We start from the raw sequence: 11753 nt of genomic DNA on the forward strand, positions 1-11753 counted from the left end.
AAGTTGCTCTATCTGTAGTTGTGAGGTGACTATTGAAGAGCCTGAGGCAGGTAACGGGGGATGAGACACAATCTGAGTGGTGAACTGCGCCCTGCCTCATTCTTCAAACGCACAGCACTGTTCAATTCAATTATATTCAAATCGCTTTATTGGCATGATGACAAGGTACATCTTATGTTGCCAAAGCATCGAAAAACATTCATGGTTGAACACATAAACACTGATCTATCCATACAGTGTAGAAACAGATATATCCCTGAGTGTATAAATATACATTCAAATATAATTTGTATATACTCTTTTCTTATATTCAGTGGTTGTCCCTCTGTTTATGGCAAGCTGTAACATAGTGTGCCGCTAAGGTTACACAATTTCTCTCTTCCCCTAATAGGTATGGGAGTTTTTGGTCATCATTCAAATTTCTGAATTCCGGGCATATTTTTGTGAATTTTGGGTAGAAATTCTCCCTTATGCCCTGATATTTTCTACAAGCTGTGAGGAAGTGCATCTCTGTCTCCACCACACCCTGACTGCAATGAGAACATATCCTGTCCTCTCTTGGTAGCCGGGTCTGCCTGTGTCTACCTTTTTCGATCGCCAGGCTATGTTCACTAAGGTCTGTACATTGTCAAGGTTTTTCTCAGTTTGCTATCCTTTACCATGGTCAGGTAATCAGCCATGTTGTGTTGCACTAACGGGAATGAGAGCAATCCTGTATCAGTGGCTCCATAGCTCAGGGGTTAGAGCACTGGTCTTGTAAACCGGGGTCGTGAGTTCAAATCTCACTGGGGCCTGCAGCAAAGTTAGTTTTCTGTTTCTGAACTAGCCATTAATCCACCACATGTTTTCTTTTAAGTATGAAACAGTTCAGAGACCATCCCAAGAACAGGCGCTCACTCCCTCCCCCTCTCCTTCCATTCAAATCCCCTGTTCTCCCCTTCACCCTCGCTACCATTCTCTCACCTTCTCCCTCCCCTCTCTACCCTCCCCTCCCACTCTGTCCTTTCCTCTTGGGGAGACAAGAAGGCGGATGGGGAGAGGGAGAGTAAAGGGAAGGAGAGAGACTGTGGGTGAAGTGCAGAGAGGGCCAGAGATAGAGAGAGGGAAGGAGAGAGAGTGTGGGGAAAGGGATAGAGAGAGGGGAAGGGGAGAGAGTGTGGGGAAAGGGATAGAGAGAGGGGAAGGGGAGAGAGTGTGGGAGAAAGGGATAGAGAGAGGGAAGGGGAGAGAGTGTGGGGAAAGGGATAGAGAGAGGGGAAGGAGAGAGAGTGTGGGGAAAGGGATAGAGAGAAGGGAAGGAGAGAGAGTGTGGGGAAAGAGATAGAGAGAGGGGAAGGAGAGAGAGTGTGGGGAAAGGGATAGAGAGAGAGTGTGGGGAAAGGATAGAGAGAGGGGAAGGAGAGAGAGTGTGGGGAAAGGGATAGAGAGAGGGAAGGGAGAGTGTGGGGAAAGAGATAGAGAGAGGGGAAGGAGAGAGAGTGTGGGGAAAGGGATAGAGAGGGGAAGGAGAGAGTGTGGGGAAAGGGATAGAGAGAGGGGAAGGAGAGAGAGTGTGGGGAAAGGGATAGAGAGAGGGGAAGGAAGATTGGGGATAGAGAGAGGGGGAAGGAGAGAGAGTGTGGGGAAAGGGATAGAGAGAGGGGAAGGAGAGAGTGTGGGGAAAGGGATAGAGAGAGAGGAGATGTGGGAAAGGGATAGAGAGAGGGGAAGGAGAGAGAGTGTGGGGAAAGAGACAGAGAGAGGGAAGGAGAGAGAGTGTGGGGAAAGGGATAGAGAGAGGGGAAGGAGAGAGAGTGTGGGGAAAGGGATAGAGAGAGGGGAAGGGGAGAGAGTGTGGGTGAAGTGGAGAGAGGGAAGAGATAGAGGAAGGGGCGAGAGTGTGGGTGAAGTGGAGAGAGGGAAGGCAGATAGAGGGAGGGGAAGTGGAGAGATGGAAGGAGAAAGGCGGAATGGGAGAGAGAGAGTTAAGCGGAGAGACAAGAGTGAAAAGAATAGAGAGGGAGAAGAGAGGAGGGAGGGAGAGCGAGGGGAAGGGGAGAGAGAGGCGGATGGAGGAGGGGAAAATGAGAGAGGGGAAATGGGAGAGACAGATTGGGAAGGGAGGGAGAGAGAAAAGGAGGGAAGGAGATAGAGAGAGGGAAGGAGAGAGGTGGAAGGGGAGAGAGAGCGAAGCAGAGAGACAGAGTGAGAAGGGGAGAGAGAGAGAAAGCGAGAGAGCGAGTGCAAGTCAGAGAGAGGGAGAGAGAAAGTAAGAGAGAGAAAGAGAGAGAGAGAATGTGAGAGAGAAAGTGAGAGTGAAAGTGAGAGAGAGTAAAAAGAGCAAGAGAGAAAGAGAGAGACAGTGACAAAGGAGAGAGAAAGTGATAGAGAATGTGATAGAGAAAGTGAGAGTAATAAAGCAAGAGAGATAGAATGTGAGTGAGAGAGAAAGTGTGCGAGAGAGAGAATGAGAAAGTGAGAACAAGAGAGATATAGAGAAAGGGATGGAGGAGAGAAAATGAGAGATAGAGAAAGTGAGAGAGTGAAAGAGAGAGAAAGAGAGAGGAGGTAGCGAAAGTGAGAGAGAGAAATTGAGTGGGAGAGAAAGTGAGAGTGAGAGAGAAGAGAGAGTGTGAGAGAGAAAAGAGAGAGAAAGTGAGAGAGGGAGAGCAAGTGAGAGAGAGCAATTGAGATAGTCAACGCGAGAGAGAGAGAAAGTGAGAGAGAGAGAGAGAGAAAGTGAGGTAGAGAAAAATTGAGAGAAACTGAGAGAAAGAGAGAGAGAAAGTGACAGAGAAAAACTGAGAGAGAGAAAGAGAGAGGAGAGAGAGAAACTGAGAGAAAGAGAGAGAGAGAAAGTGACAGAGAAATTGAGAGAGAGAAAGAGAGAGGAGAGAGAGAAACTGAGAGAGAGAGAGAGAGAACAAGTGAGAGGAGAGAGGTAAAATGAGAGTGAGAAACAGAGAGAAAGTGAGAGAGACACAGAGAAAAAGAGAAAGAGGTAGAAAGGGAGTGACAGAGATGACCAAAAACTCCCATACCTACTAGGGGAAGAGAGAAATTGTGTAACACTAGCGGCACACTATGTTACAGCTTGCCATAAACAGAGGGACAACCACTAAATATAAGAAGAGAGTATATATAAATTATATGAAAGTATATTTATACACTCAGGGATATATCTGTTTATACACTGTATGGATAGATCGGTATTTTTGTGAGCAAACATGAATGTTTTTCGATGCTTTGGCAACATAAGATGTAACTTGTCATGCCAATAAAGCGATTTGAATTGAATTGAATTGAATTGAATTGAGTGACAGGAAGATAGAGAGAAAGATAGAGAGAGAGTGGTAGAGACACAAAGAGGGAGAAATATAGAAAGAAGGAGGCAGAGAGACTGAGAGAGAGATAGAGTGTAACTGAGTTGCCTTCGGACGTTTTAGCATGGGAAAGTTGCTCTATTGTAGTTGTGAGGTGACTATTGAAGAGCCTGAGGCAGGTAACGGGGGATGAGACACAATCTGAGTGGTGAACAGCGCCCTGCCTCATTCTTCAAACGCACAGCACTGTTCAATTCAATTCAAATCGCTTTATTGGCATGATGACAAGGTACATCTTACGTTGCCAAAGCATCGAAAAACATTCATGGTTGAACACATAAACACTGATCTATCCATACAGTGTAGAAACAGATATATCCCTGAGTGTATAAATATACATTCATAATAATTTGTATATACTCTTTTCTTATATTTAGTGGTTGTCCCTCTGTTTATGGCAAGCTGTAACATAGTGTGCCGCTAAGGTTACACAATTTCTCTCTTCCCCTAATAGGTATGGGAGTTTTATGGTCATCATTCAAATTTCTGAATTCCGGGCATATTTTTGTGAATTTTGGGTAGAAATTCTCCCTTATGCCCTGATATTTTCTACAAGCTGTGAGGAAGTGCATCTCTGTCTCCACCACACCCTGACTGCAATGAGAACATATCCTGTCCTCTCTTGGTAGCCGGGTCTGCCTGTGTCTACCTTTTTCGATCGACAGGCTATGTTCACTAAGTCTGTACATTGTCAAGGTTTTTCTCAGTTTGCTATCCTTTACCATGGTCAGGTAATCAGCCATGTTGTGTTGCACTAACGGGAATGAGAGCAATCCTGTATCAGTGGCTCCATAGCTCAGGGGTTAGAGCACTGGTCTTATAAACCAGGGGTCGTGAGTTCAAATCTTACTGGGGCCTGTGTAAAGTTATTTTCTGTTTCTGAACTAGCCATTAATCCACCACATGTTTTCTTTTAAGTATGAAACAGTTCAGAGACCATCCCAAGAACAGGCTCTCACTCCCCTCCCCCTCTCCTTCCATTCAAATCCCCTGTTCTCCCCTTCACCCTCTCGAACTTCCCCTCTCTCTCACCTTCTTCACCTCCCTCTCTACCCTTCCCCCTCCCACTCTGTCCTTTCCTCTTGGGGAGACAAGAAGGCGGATGGGGAGAGGGAGAGTAAAGGGAAGGAGAGAGATTGTGGGTGAAGTGCAGAGAGGGCCAGAGATAGAGAGAGGGGAAGGAGAGAGAGTGTGGGGAAGGGAGAGAGTGTGGGATAGAGAGAGGGGAAGGGGAGAGAGTGTGGGGAAAGGGATAGAGAGAGGGGAAGGGAGAGAGAGTGTGGGGAAAGGGATAGAGAGAAGGGAAGGAGAGAGAGTGTGGGGAAAGGAATAGAGAGAGGGAGAGAGAGAGTGTGGGAGAGGGAAGGAGAGAGAGTGTGGGGAAAGGAATAGAGAGAGGGGAAGGAGAGAGAGTGTGGGGAAAGGGATAGAGAGAGTGTGGGGAAAGGATAGAGAGAGGGGCAGGAGAGAGAGTGTGGGGAAAGGGATGGAGAGAGAGTGTGGGGAAAGGAATAGAGAGAGGGGAAGGAGAGAGGTGTGGGGAAAGGGATAGAGAGAATGTGGGAAAGGATAGAGAGAGGGGAAGGAGAGAGAGTGTGGGAAAGGGATAGAGAGAGGGGAAGGAGAGAGAGTGTGGGGAAAGGAATAGAGAGAGGGGAAGGAGAGAGAGTGTGGGGAAAGGGATAGTGAGAGGGAAGGAGAGAGTGTGGGGAAAGGGATAGAGAGAAGGGAAGGAGAGAGAGTGTGGGGAAAGGGATAGAGAGAGGGGAAGGAGAGAGAGTGTGGGAAAGGAATAGAGAGAGGGAAGGAGAGAGAGTGTGGGGAAAGGGATAGAGAGAATGTGGGGAAAGGATAGAGAGAGGGGAAGGAGAGAGAGTGTGGGGAAAGGGATAGAGAGAGGTGAAGGAGAGAGAGTGTGGGGAAAGGATAGAGAGAGGGGAAGGAGAGAGAGTGTGGGGAAAGGGATAGAGAGAGGGGAAGGAGAGAGAGTGTGGGGAAAGGGATAGAGAGAGGGAAGGAGAGAGAGTGTGGGGAAAGGGATAGAGAGAAGGGAAGGAGAGAGAGTGTGGGGAAAGGGATAGAGAGAGGGGAAGGAGAGAGAGTGTGGGGAAAGGGATAGAGAGAGGGGAAGGGGAGAGAGTGTGGGTGAAGTGGAGAGAGGGAAGGAGATAGAGGGAGGGAAGGGGAGAGAGTGTGGGTGAAGTGGAGAGGGAAGGCAATAGAGGGAGGGAAGTGGAGAGATGGAAGGAGAGAGGCGGAATGTGAGAGAGAGAGTTACGCGGAGAGACAGAGTGAAAAGAATAGAGAGGGAGAAGAGAGGAGGGAGGGAGGAGAGAGAGGCGGATGGAGGAGGGGAAAATGAGAGAGGGGAAATGGGAGAGACAGATTGGGAAGGGAGGGGAGAGAGAAAAGGAGGGAAGGAGATAGAGAGAGGGAAGGAGAGAGGTGGAAGGGGAGAGAGAGCGAAGCAGAGAGACAGAGTGAGAAGGGGAGAGAGAGAGAAAGCGAGAGAGCGAGTGCAAGTCAGAGAGAGGGAGAGAGAAAGAGAGAGAGAGAATGTCAGAGAGAAAGTGAGAGTGAAAGTGAGAGAGAGTAAAAAGAGCAAGAGAGAAAGAGAAAGACAGTGAGAAAGGGAGAGAGAAAGTGATAGAGAATGTGATAGAGAAAGAGAGAGTAATAAAGCAAGAGAGATAGAATGTGAGTGAGAGAGAAAGTGTGCGAGAGAGAGAATGAGAAAGTGAGAACAAGAGAGATATAGAGAAATGGATGGAGGGAGAGAAAATGAGAGATAGAGAAAGTGAGAGAGTGAAAGAGAGAGAAAGAGAGAGGAGGTAGCGAAAGTGAGAGAGATAAATTGAGTGGGAGAGAAAGTGAGAGTGAGAGAGAGAAAGTGAGAGAGAAAAAGATAGAGATAAAGTGAGAGAGAGAGAAACAGAGAGAGAGAGAGAGAAAGAGAGTGTGAGAGAGAAAAAGAGAGAAAGTGAGAGAGGGAGAGCATGTGAGAGAGCAATTGAGATAGTCAACGCGAGAAAGAGAAAGTGAGAGAGAGAGAGAGAGAAAGTGAGGTAGAGAACAATTGAGAGAAACTGATAGAAAGAGAGAGAGAAAGTGACAGAGAAAAATTGAGAGAGAGAAAGAGAGAGGAGAGAGAGAAACTGAGAGAAAGAGAGAGAGAGAAAGTGACAGAGAAATTGAGAGAGAGAAAGAGAGAGGAGAGAGAGAAACTGAGAGAGAGAGAGAACAAGTGAGAGAGAGAGAGGTAAAATGAGAGTGAGAAACAGAGAGAAAGTGAGAGAGACACAGAGAAAAAGAGAAAGAGGTAGAAAGGGAGTGACAGAGACGACCAAAAACTCCCATACCTACTCGGGGAAGAGATAAATTGTGTAACACTAGCGGCACACTATGTTACAGCTTGCCATAAACAGAGGGACAACCACTAAATATAAGAAGAGAGTATATATAAATTATATGAAAGTCTATTTATACAATCAGGGATATATCTGTTTATACACTGTATGGATAGATCGGTATTTTTGTGAACAAACATGAATGTTTTTCGATGCTTTGGCAACATAAGATGTAACTTGTCATGCCAATAAAGCGATTTGAATTGAATTGAATTGAATTGAGTGACAGAAAGATAGAGAGAAAGATAGAGAGAGAGAGGTAGAGACACAAAGAGGGAGAAATATAGAAAGAAGGAGGCAGAGAGACTGAGAGAGAGATAGAGTGTAACTGAGTTGCCTTGGGACGTTTTAGCATGGGAAAGTTGCTCTATTGTAGTTGTGAGGTGACTATTGAAGAGCCTGAGGCAGGTAACGGGGGATGAGACACAATCTGAGTGGTGAACTGTGCCCTGCCTCATTCTTCAAACGCACAGCAATTCAAATCGCTTTATTGGCATGATGACAAGGTACATCTTATGTTGCCAAAGCATCGAAAAACATTCATGGTTGAACACATAAACACTGATCTATCCATACAGTGTAGAAACAGATATATCCCTGAGTGTATAAATATACATTCATATATAATTTGTATATACTCTTTTCTTATATTTAGTGGTTGTCCCTCTGTTTATGGCAAGCTGTAACATAGTGTGCCGCTAAGGTTACACAATTTCTCTCTTCCCCTAATAGGTATGGGAGTTTTTGGTCATCATTCAAATTTCTGAATTCCGGGCATATTTTTGTGAATTTTGGGTAGAAATTCTCCCTTATGCCCTGATATTTTCTACAAGCTGTGAGGAAGTGCATCTCTGTCTCCACCACACCCTGACTGCAATGAGAACATATCCTGTCCTCTCTTGGAAGCTGGGTCTGCCTGTGTCTACCTTTTTCGATCGCCAGGTTATGTTCACTAAGTCTGGACATTGTCAAGGTTTTTCTCAGTTTGCTATCCTTTACCATGGTCAGGTAATCAGCCATGTTGTGTTGCACTAACGGGAATGAGAGCAATCTTGTATCAGTGGCTCTATAGCTCAGGGGTTAGAACACTGGTCTTGTAAACCAGGGGTCGTGAATTCAAATCTCACTGGGGCCTGTGCAAAGTTAGTTTTTGTTTCTGAACTCGCCATTAATCCACCACATGTTTTCTTTTAAGTATGAAACAGTTCAGAGACCATCCCAAGAACAGGCTCTCACTCCCCTCCCCCTCTCCTTCCATTCAAATCCCCTGTTCTCCCCTTTACCCTCTCACTACACATTCTCTCTCACCTTCTTCACCTCCTCTCTCTACCATTCCCCCTCCCACTCTGTCCTTTCCTCTTGGGGAGACAAGAAGGCAGATGGGGAGAGGGAGAGTAAAGGGAAGGAGAGAGACTGTGGGTGAAGTGCAGAGAGGGCCAGAGATAGAGAGAGGGGAAGGAGAGAGAGTGTGGGGAAAGGGATAGAGAGAGGGGAAGGGGAGAGAGTGTGGGGAAAGGGATAGAGAGATGGGAAGGGGAGAGAGTGTGGGGAAAGGGATAGAGAGAGGGGAAGGGGAGAGAGTGTGGGAAAGGGATAGAGAGAGGGGAAGGAGTGAGAGTGTGGGGAAAGGGATAGAGAGAAGGGAAGGAGAGAGAGTGTGGGGAAAGAGATAGAGAGAGGGGAAGGAGAGAGAGTGTGGGGAAAGGGATAGAGAGAGAGTGTGGGGAAAGGGATAGAGAGAGGGGAAGGAGAGAGAGTGTGGGGAAAGGGATAGAGAGAGGGGAAGGGGAGAGAGTGTGGGGAAAGAGATAGAGAGAGGGGAAGGAGAGAGAGTGTGGGGAAAGGGATAGAGAGAGGGGAAGGAGAGAGAGTGTGGGGAAAGGGATAGAGAGAGGGGAAGGAGAGAGAGTGTGGGGAAAGAGATAGAGAGAGGGGAAGGAGAGAGAGTGTGGGGAAAGGGATAGAGAGAGGGGAAGGAGAGAGAGTGTGGGGAAAGAGATAGAGAGAGGGAAAGGAGAGAGAGTGTGGGGAAAGGGATAGAGAGAGGGGAAGGAGAGAGAGTGTGGGGAAAGGAATAGAGAGAGAGTGTGGGGAAAGGGATAGAGAGAGGGGAAGGAGAGAGAGTGTGAGGAAAGGGATAGAGAGAGGGGAAGGGGAGAGAGTGTGGGGAAAGAGATAGAGAGAGGGGAAGGAGAGAGAGTGTGGGGAAAGGGATAGAGAGAGGGGAAGGAGAGAGAGTGTGGGGAAAGGGATAGAGAGAGGGGAAGGAGAGAGAGTGTGGGGAAAGAGATAGAGAGAGGGGAAGGAGAGAGAGTGTGGGGAAAGGGATAGAGAGAGGGGAAGGCGAGAGAGTGTGGGGAAAGAGATAGAGAGAGGGAAAGGAGAGAGAGTGTGGGGAAAGGGATAGAGAGAGGGGAAGGAGAGAGAGTGTGGGGAAAGGGATAGAGAGAGGGGAAGGAGAGAGAGTGTGGGGAAAGGGATAGAGAGAGGGGAAGGAGAGAGAGTGTGGGGAAAGGGATAGAGAGAGGGGAAGGGGAGAGACTGTGGGGAAAGGGATAGAGAGAGGGGAAGGAGAGAGAGTGTGGGGAAAGGGATAGAGAGAGGGGAAGGAGAGAGAGTGTGGGGAAAGGGATAGAGAGAGGGGAAGGGGAGAGAGTGTGGGTGAAGTGGAGAGGGAAGGCAATAGCGGGAGGGGAAGTGGAGAGATGGAAGGATAGAGGCGGAATGTGAGAGAGAGAGTTAAGCGGAGAGACAGAGTGAAAAGAATAGAGAGGGAGAAGAGAGGAGGGAGGGAGAGCGAGGGGAAGGGGAGAGAGAGGCGGATGGAGGAGGGGGAAATGAGAGAGGGGAAATGGGAGAGACAGATTGGGAAGGGAGGGGACAGAGAAAAGGAGGGAAGGAGATAGAGAGAGGGAAGGAGAGAGGTGGAAGGGGAGAGAGAGCGAAGCAGAGAGACAGAGTGAGAAGGGGAGAGAGAGAGAAAGCGAGAGAGCGAGTGCAATTCAGAGAGAGGGAGAGAGAAAGTAAGAGAGAGAGAGAATGTGAGAGAGAAAGTGAGAGTGAAAGTGAGAGAGAGGAAAAAGAGCAAGAGAGAAAGAGAGAGACAGTGAGAAAGGGAGAGAGAATGTGATAGAGAAAGTGAGAGTAATAAAGCAAGAGAGATAGAATGTGAGTGAGAGAGAAAGTGTGCGAGAGAGAGAATGAGAAAGTGAGAACAAGAGAGATATAGAGAAAGGGATGGAGAGAGAGAAAATGAGAGATAGAGAAAGTGAGAGAGTGAAAGACAGAGAAAGAGAGAGGAGGTAGCGAAAGTGAGAGAGAGAAATTGAGTGGGAGAGAAAGTGAGAGTGAGAGAGAGAAAGTGAGAGTGAGAGAGAGAAAGTGAGAGAGAAAAAGATAGAGAGAAAGTGAGAGAGAGAGAAAATGAGAGAGAGAAACAGAGAGAGAGAGAGAGAAGAGAGAGTGAGAGAGAAGAGAGAAGAGAGAGAGAGAGAAGTGAGAGAGCAATTGATATAGTCAACGCGAGAGAGAGAAAGTGAGAGAGAGAGAGAGAGAAAGTGAGGTAGAGAAAAGAGACTGAGAGAAAGAGAGAGAGAAAGTGACAGAGAATAATTGAGAGAGAGAAAGAGAGAGGAGAGAGAGAAACTGAGAGAAAGAGAGAAAGTGACAGAGAAATTGAGAGAGAGAAAGAGAGAGAGAGAAGAGAGAGAACTGAGAGAGAGAGAGAGAACAAGGAGAGAGAGAGAGGTAAAATGAGAGTGAGAAACAGAGAGAAAGTGAGAGAGACACAGAGAAAAAGAGAAAGAGGTAGAAAGGGAGACAGAGACCAAGAGACAAAACTCCATACCTACCAGGGGAAGAGAGAAATTGTGTAACACTAGCGGCACACTATGTTACAGCTTGCCATAAACAGAGGGACAACCACTAAATATAAGTAGAGAGTATATATAAATTATATGAAAGTCTATTTATACACTCAGGGATATATCTGTTTATACACTGTATGGATAGATCGGTATTTTTGTGAGCAAACATGAATGTTTTTCGATGCTTTGGCAACATAAGATGTAACTTGTCATGCCAATAAAGCGATTTGAATTGAATTGAATTGAATTGAGTGACAGAAAGATAGAAAGAAAGATAGAGAGAGAGTGGTAGAGACACAAGGAGGGAGAAATATAGAAAGAAGGAGGCAGAGAGACTGAGAGAGAGATGTGTAACTGAGTTGCCTTGGGACGTTTTAGCAAGGGAAAGTTGCTCTATTGTAGTTGTGAGGTGACTATTGAAGAGCCTGAGGCAGGTAACGGGGGATGAGACACAATCTGAGTGGTGGACTGTGCCCTGCCTCATTCTTCAAACGCACAGCACTGTTCAATTCAATTCAATTCAAATCGCTTTATTGGCATGATGACAAGGTACATCTTATGTTGCCAAAGCATCGTGCCAAAGCATCGAAAAACATTCATGGTTGAACACATAAACACTGATCTATCCATACAGTGTAGAAACAGATATATCCCTGAGTGTATAAATATACATTCATATATAATTTGTATATACTCTTTTCTTATATTTAGTGGTTGTCCCTCTGTTTATGGCAAGCTGTAACATAGTGTGCCGCTAAGGTTACACAATTTCTCTCTTCCCCTAATAGGTATGGGAGTTTTTGGTCATCATTCAAATTTCTGAATTCCGGGCATATTTTTGTGAATTTTGGGTAGAAATTCTCCCTTATGCCCTGATATTTTCTACAAGCTGTGAGGAAGTGAATCTCTGTCTCCACCACACCCTGACTGCAATGAGAACATATCCTGTCCTCTCTTGGTAGCCGGGTCTGCCTGTGTCTACCTTTTTCGATCGCCAGGTTATGTTCACTAAGTCTGGACATTGTCAAGGTTTTTCTCAGTTTGCTATCCTTTACCATGGTCAGGTAATCAGCCATGTTGTGTTGCACTAACGGGAATGAGAACAATCCTGTATCAGT

General features: G+C 46.5%; 3 non-coding genes across 3 annotated transcripts; all 3 read left to right on the forward strand.

Moving 5' to 3' along the window:
* The first annotated feature begins 722 nt into the window (after nucleotides 1-722).
* trnat-ugu (transfer RNA threonine (anticodon UGU)) lies at nucleotides 723-794 on the forward strand. Its single transcript has one exon. It is a non-coding gene; the product is annotated as a tRNA-Thr (tRNA).
* Nucleotides 795-4147: 3353 nt separating this feature from the next.
* Nucleotides 4148-4220, forward strand: trnai-uau (transfer RNA isoleucine (anticodon UAU)). Its single transcript has one exon. It is a non-coding gene; the product is annotated as a tRNA-Ile (tRNA).
* Nucleotides 4221-7831: 3611 nt separating this feature from the next.
* Nucleotides 7832-7904, forward strand: trnat-ugu (transfer RNA threonine (anticodon UGU)). Its single transcript has one exon. It is a non-coding gene; the product is annotated as a tRNA-Thr (tRNA).
* Nucleotides 7905-11753: the final 3849 nt, after the last annotated feature.

Source organism: Somniosus microcephalus, unplaced genomic scaffold (assembly GCF_052327205.1).
Source record: "Somniosus microcephalus isolate GS21.2 unplaced genomic scaffold, FLI_Smic_1.0 unresolved_chr2, whole genome shotgun sequence".
NCBI classification, from domain to species: Eukaryota; Metazoa; Chordata; class Chondrichthyes; order Squaliformes; family Somniosidae; genus Somniosus; species Somniosus microcephalus.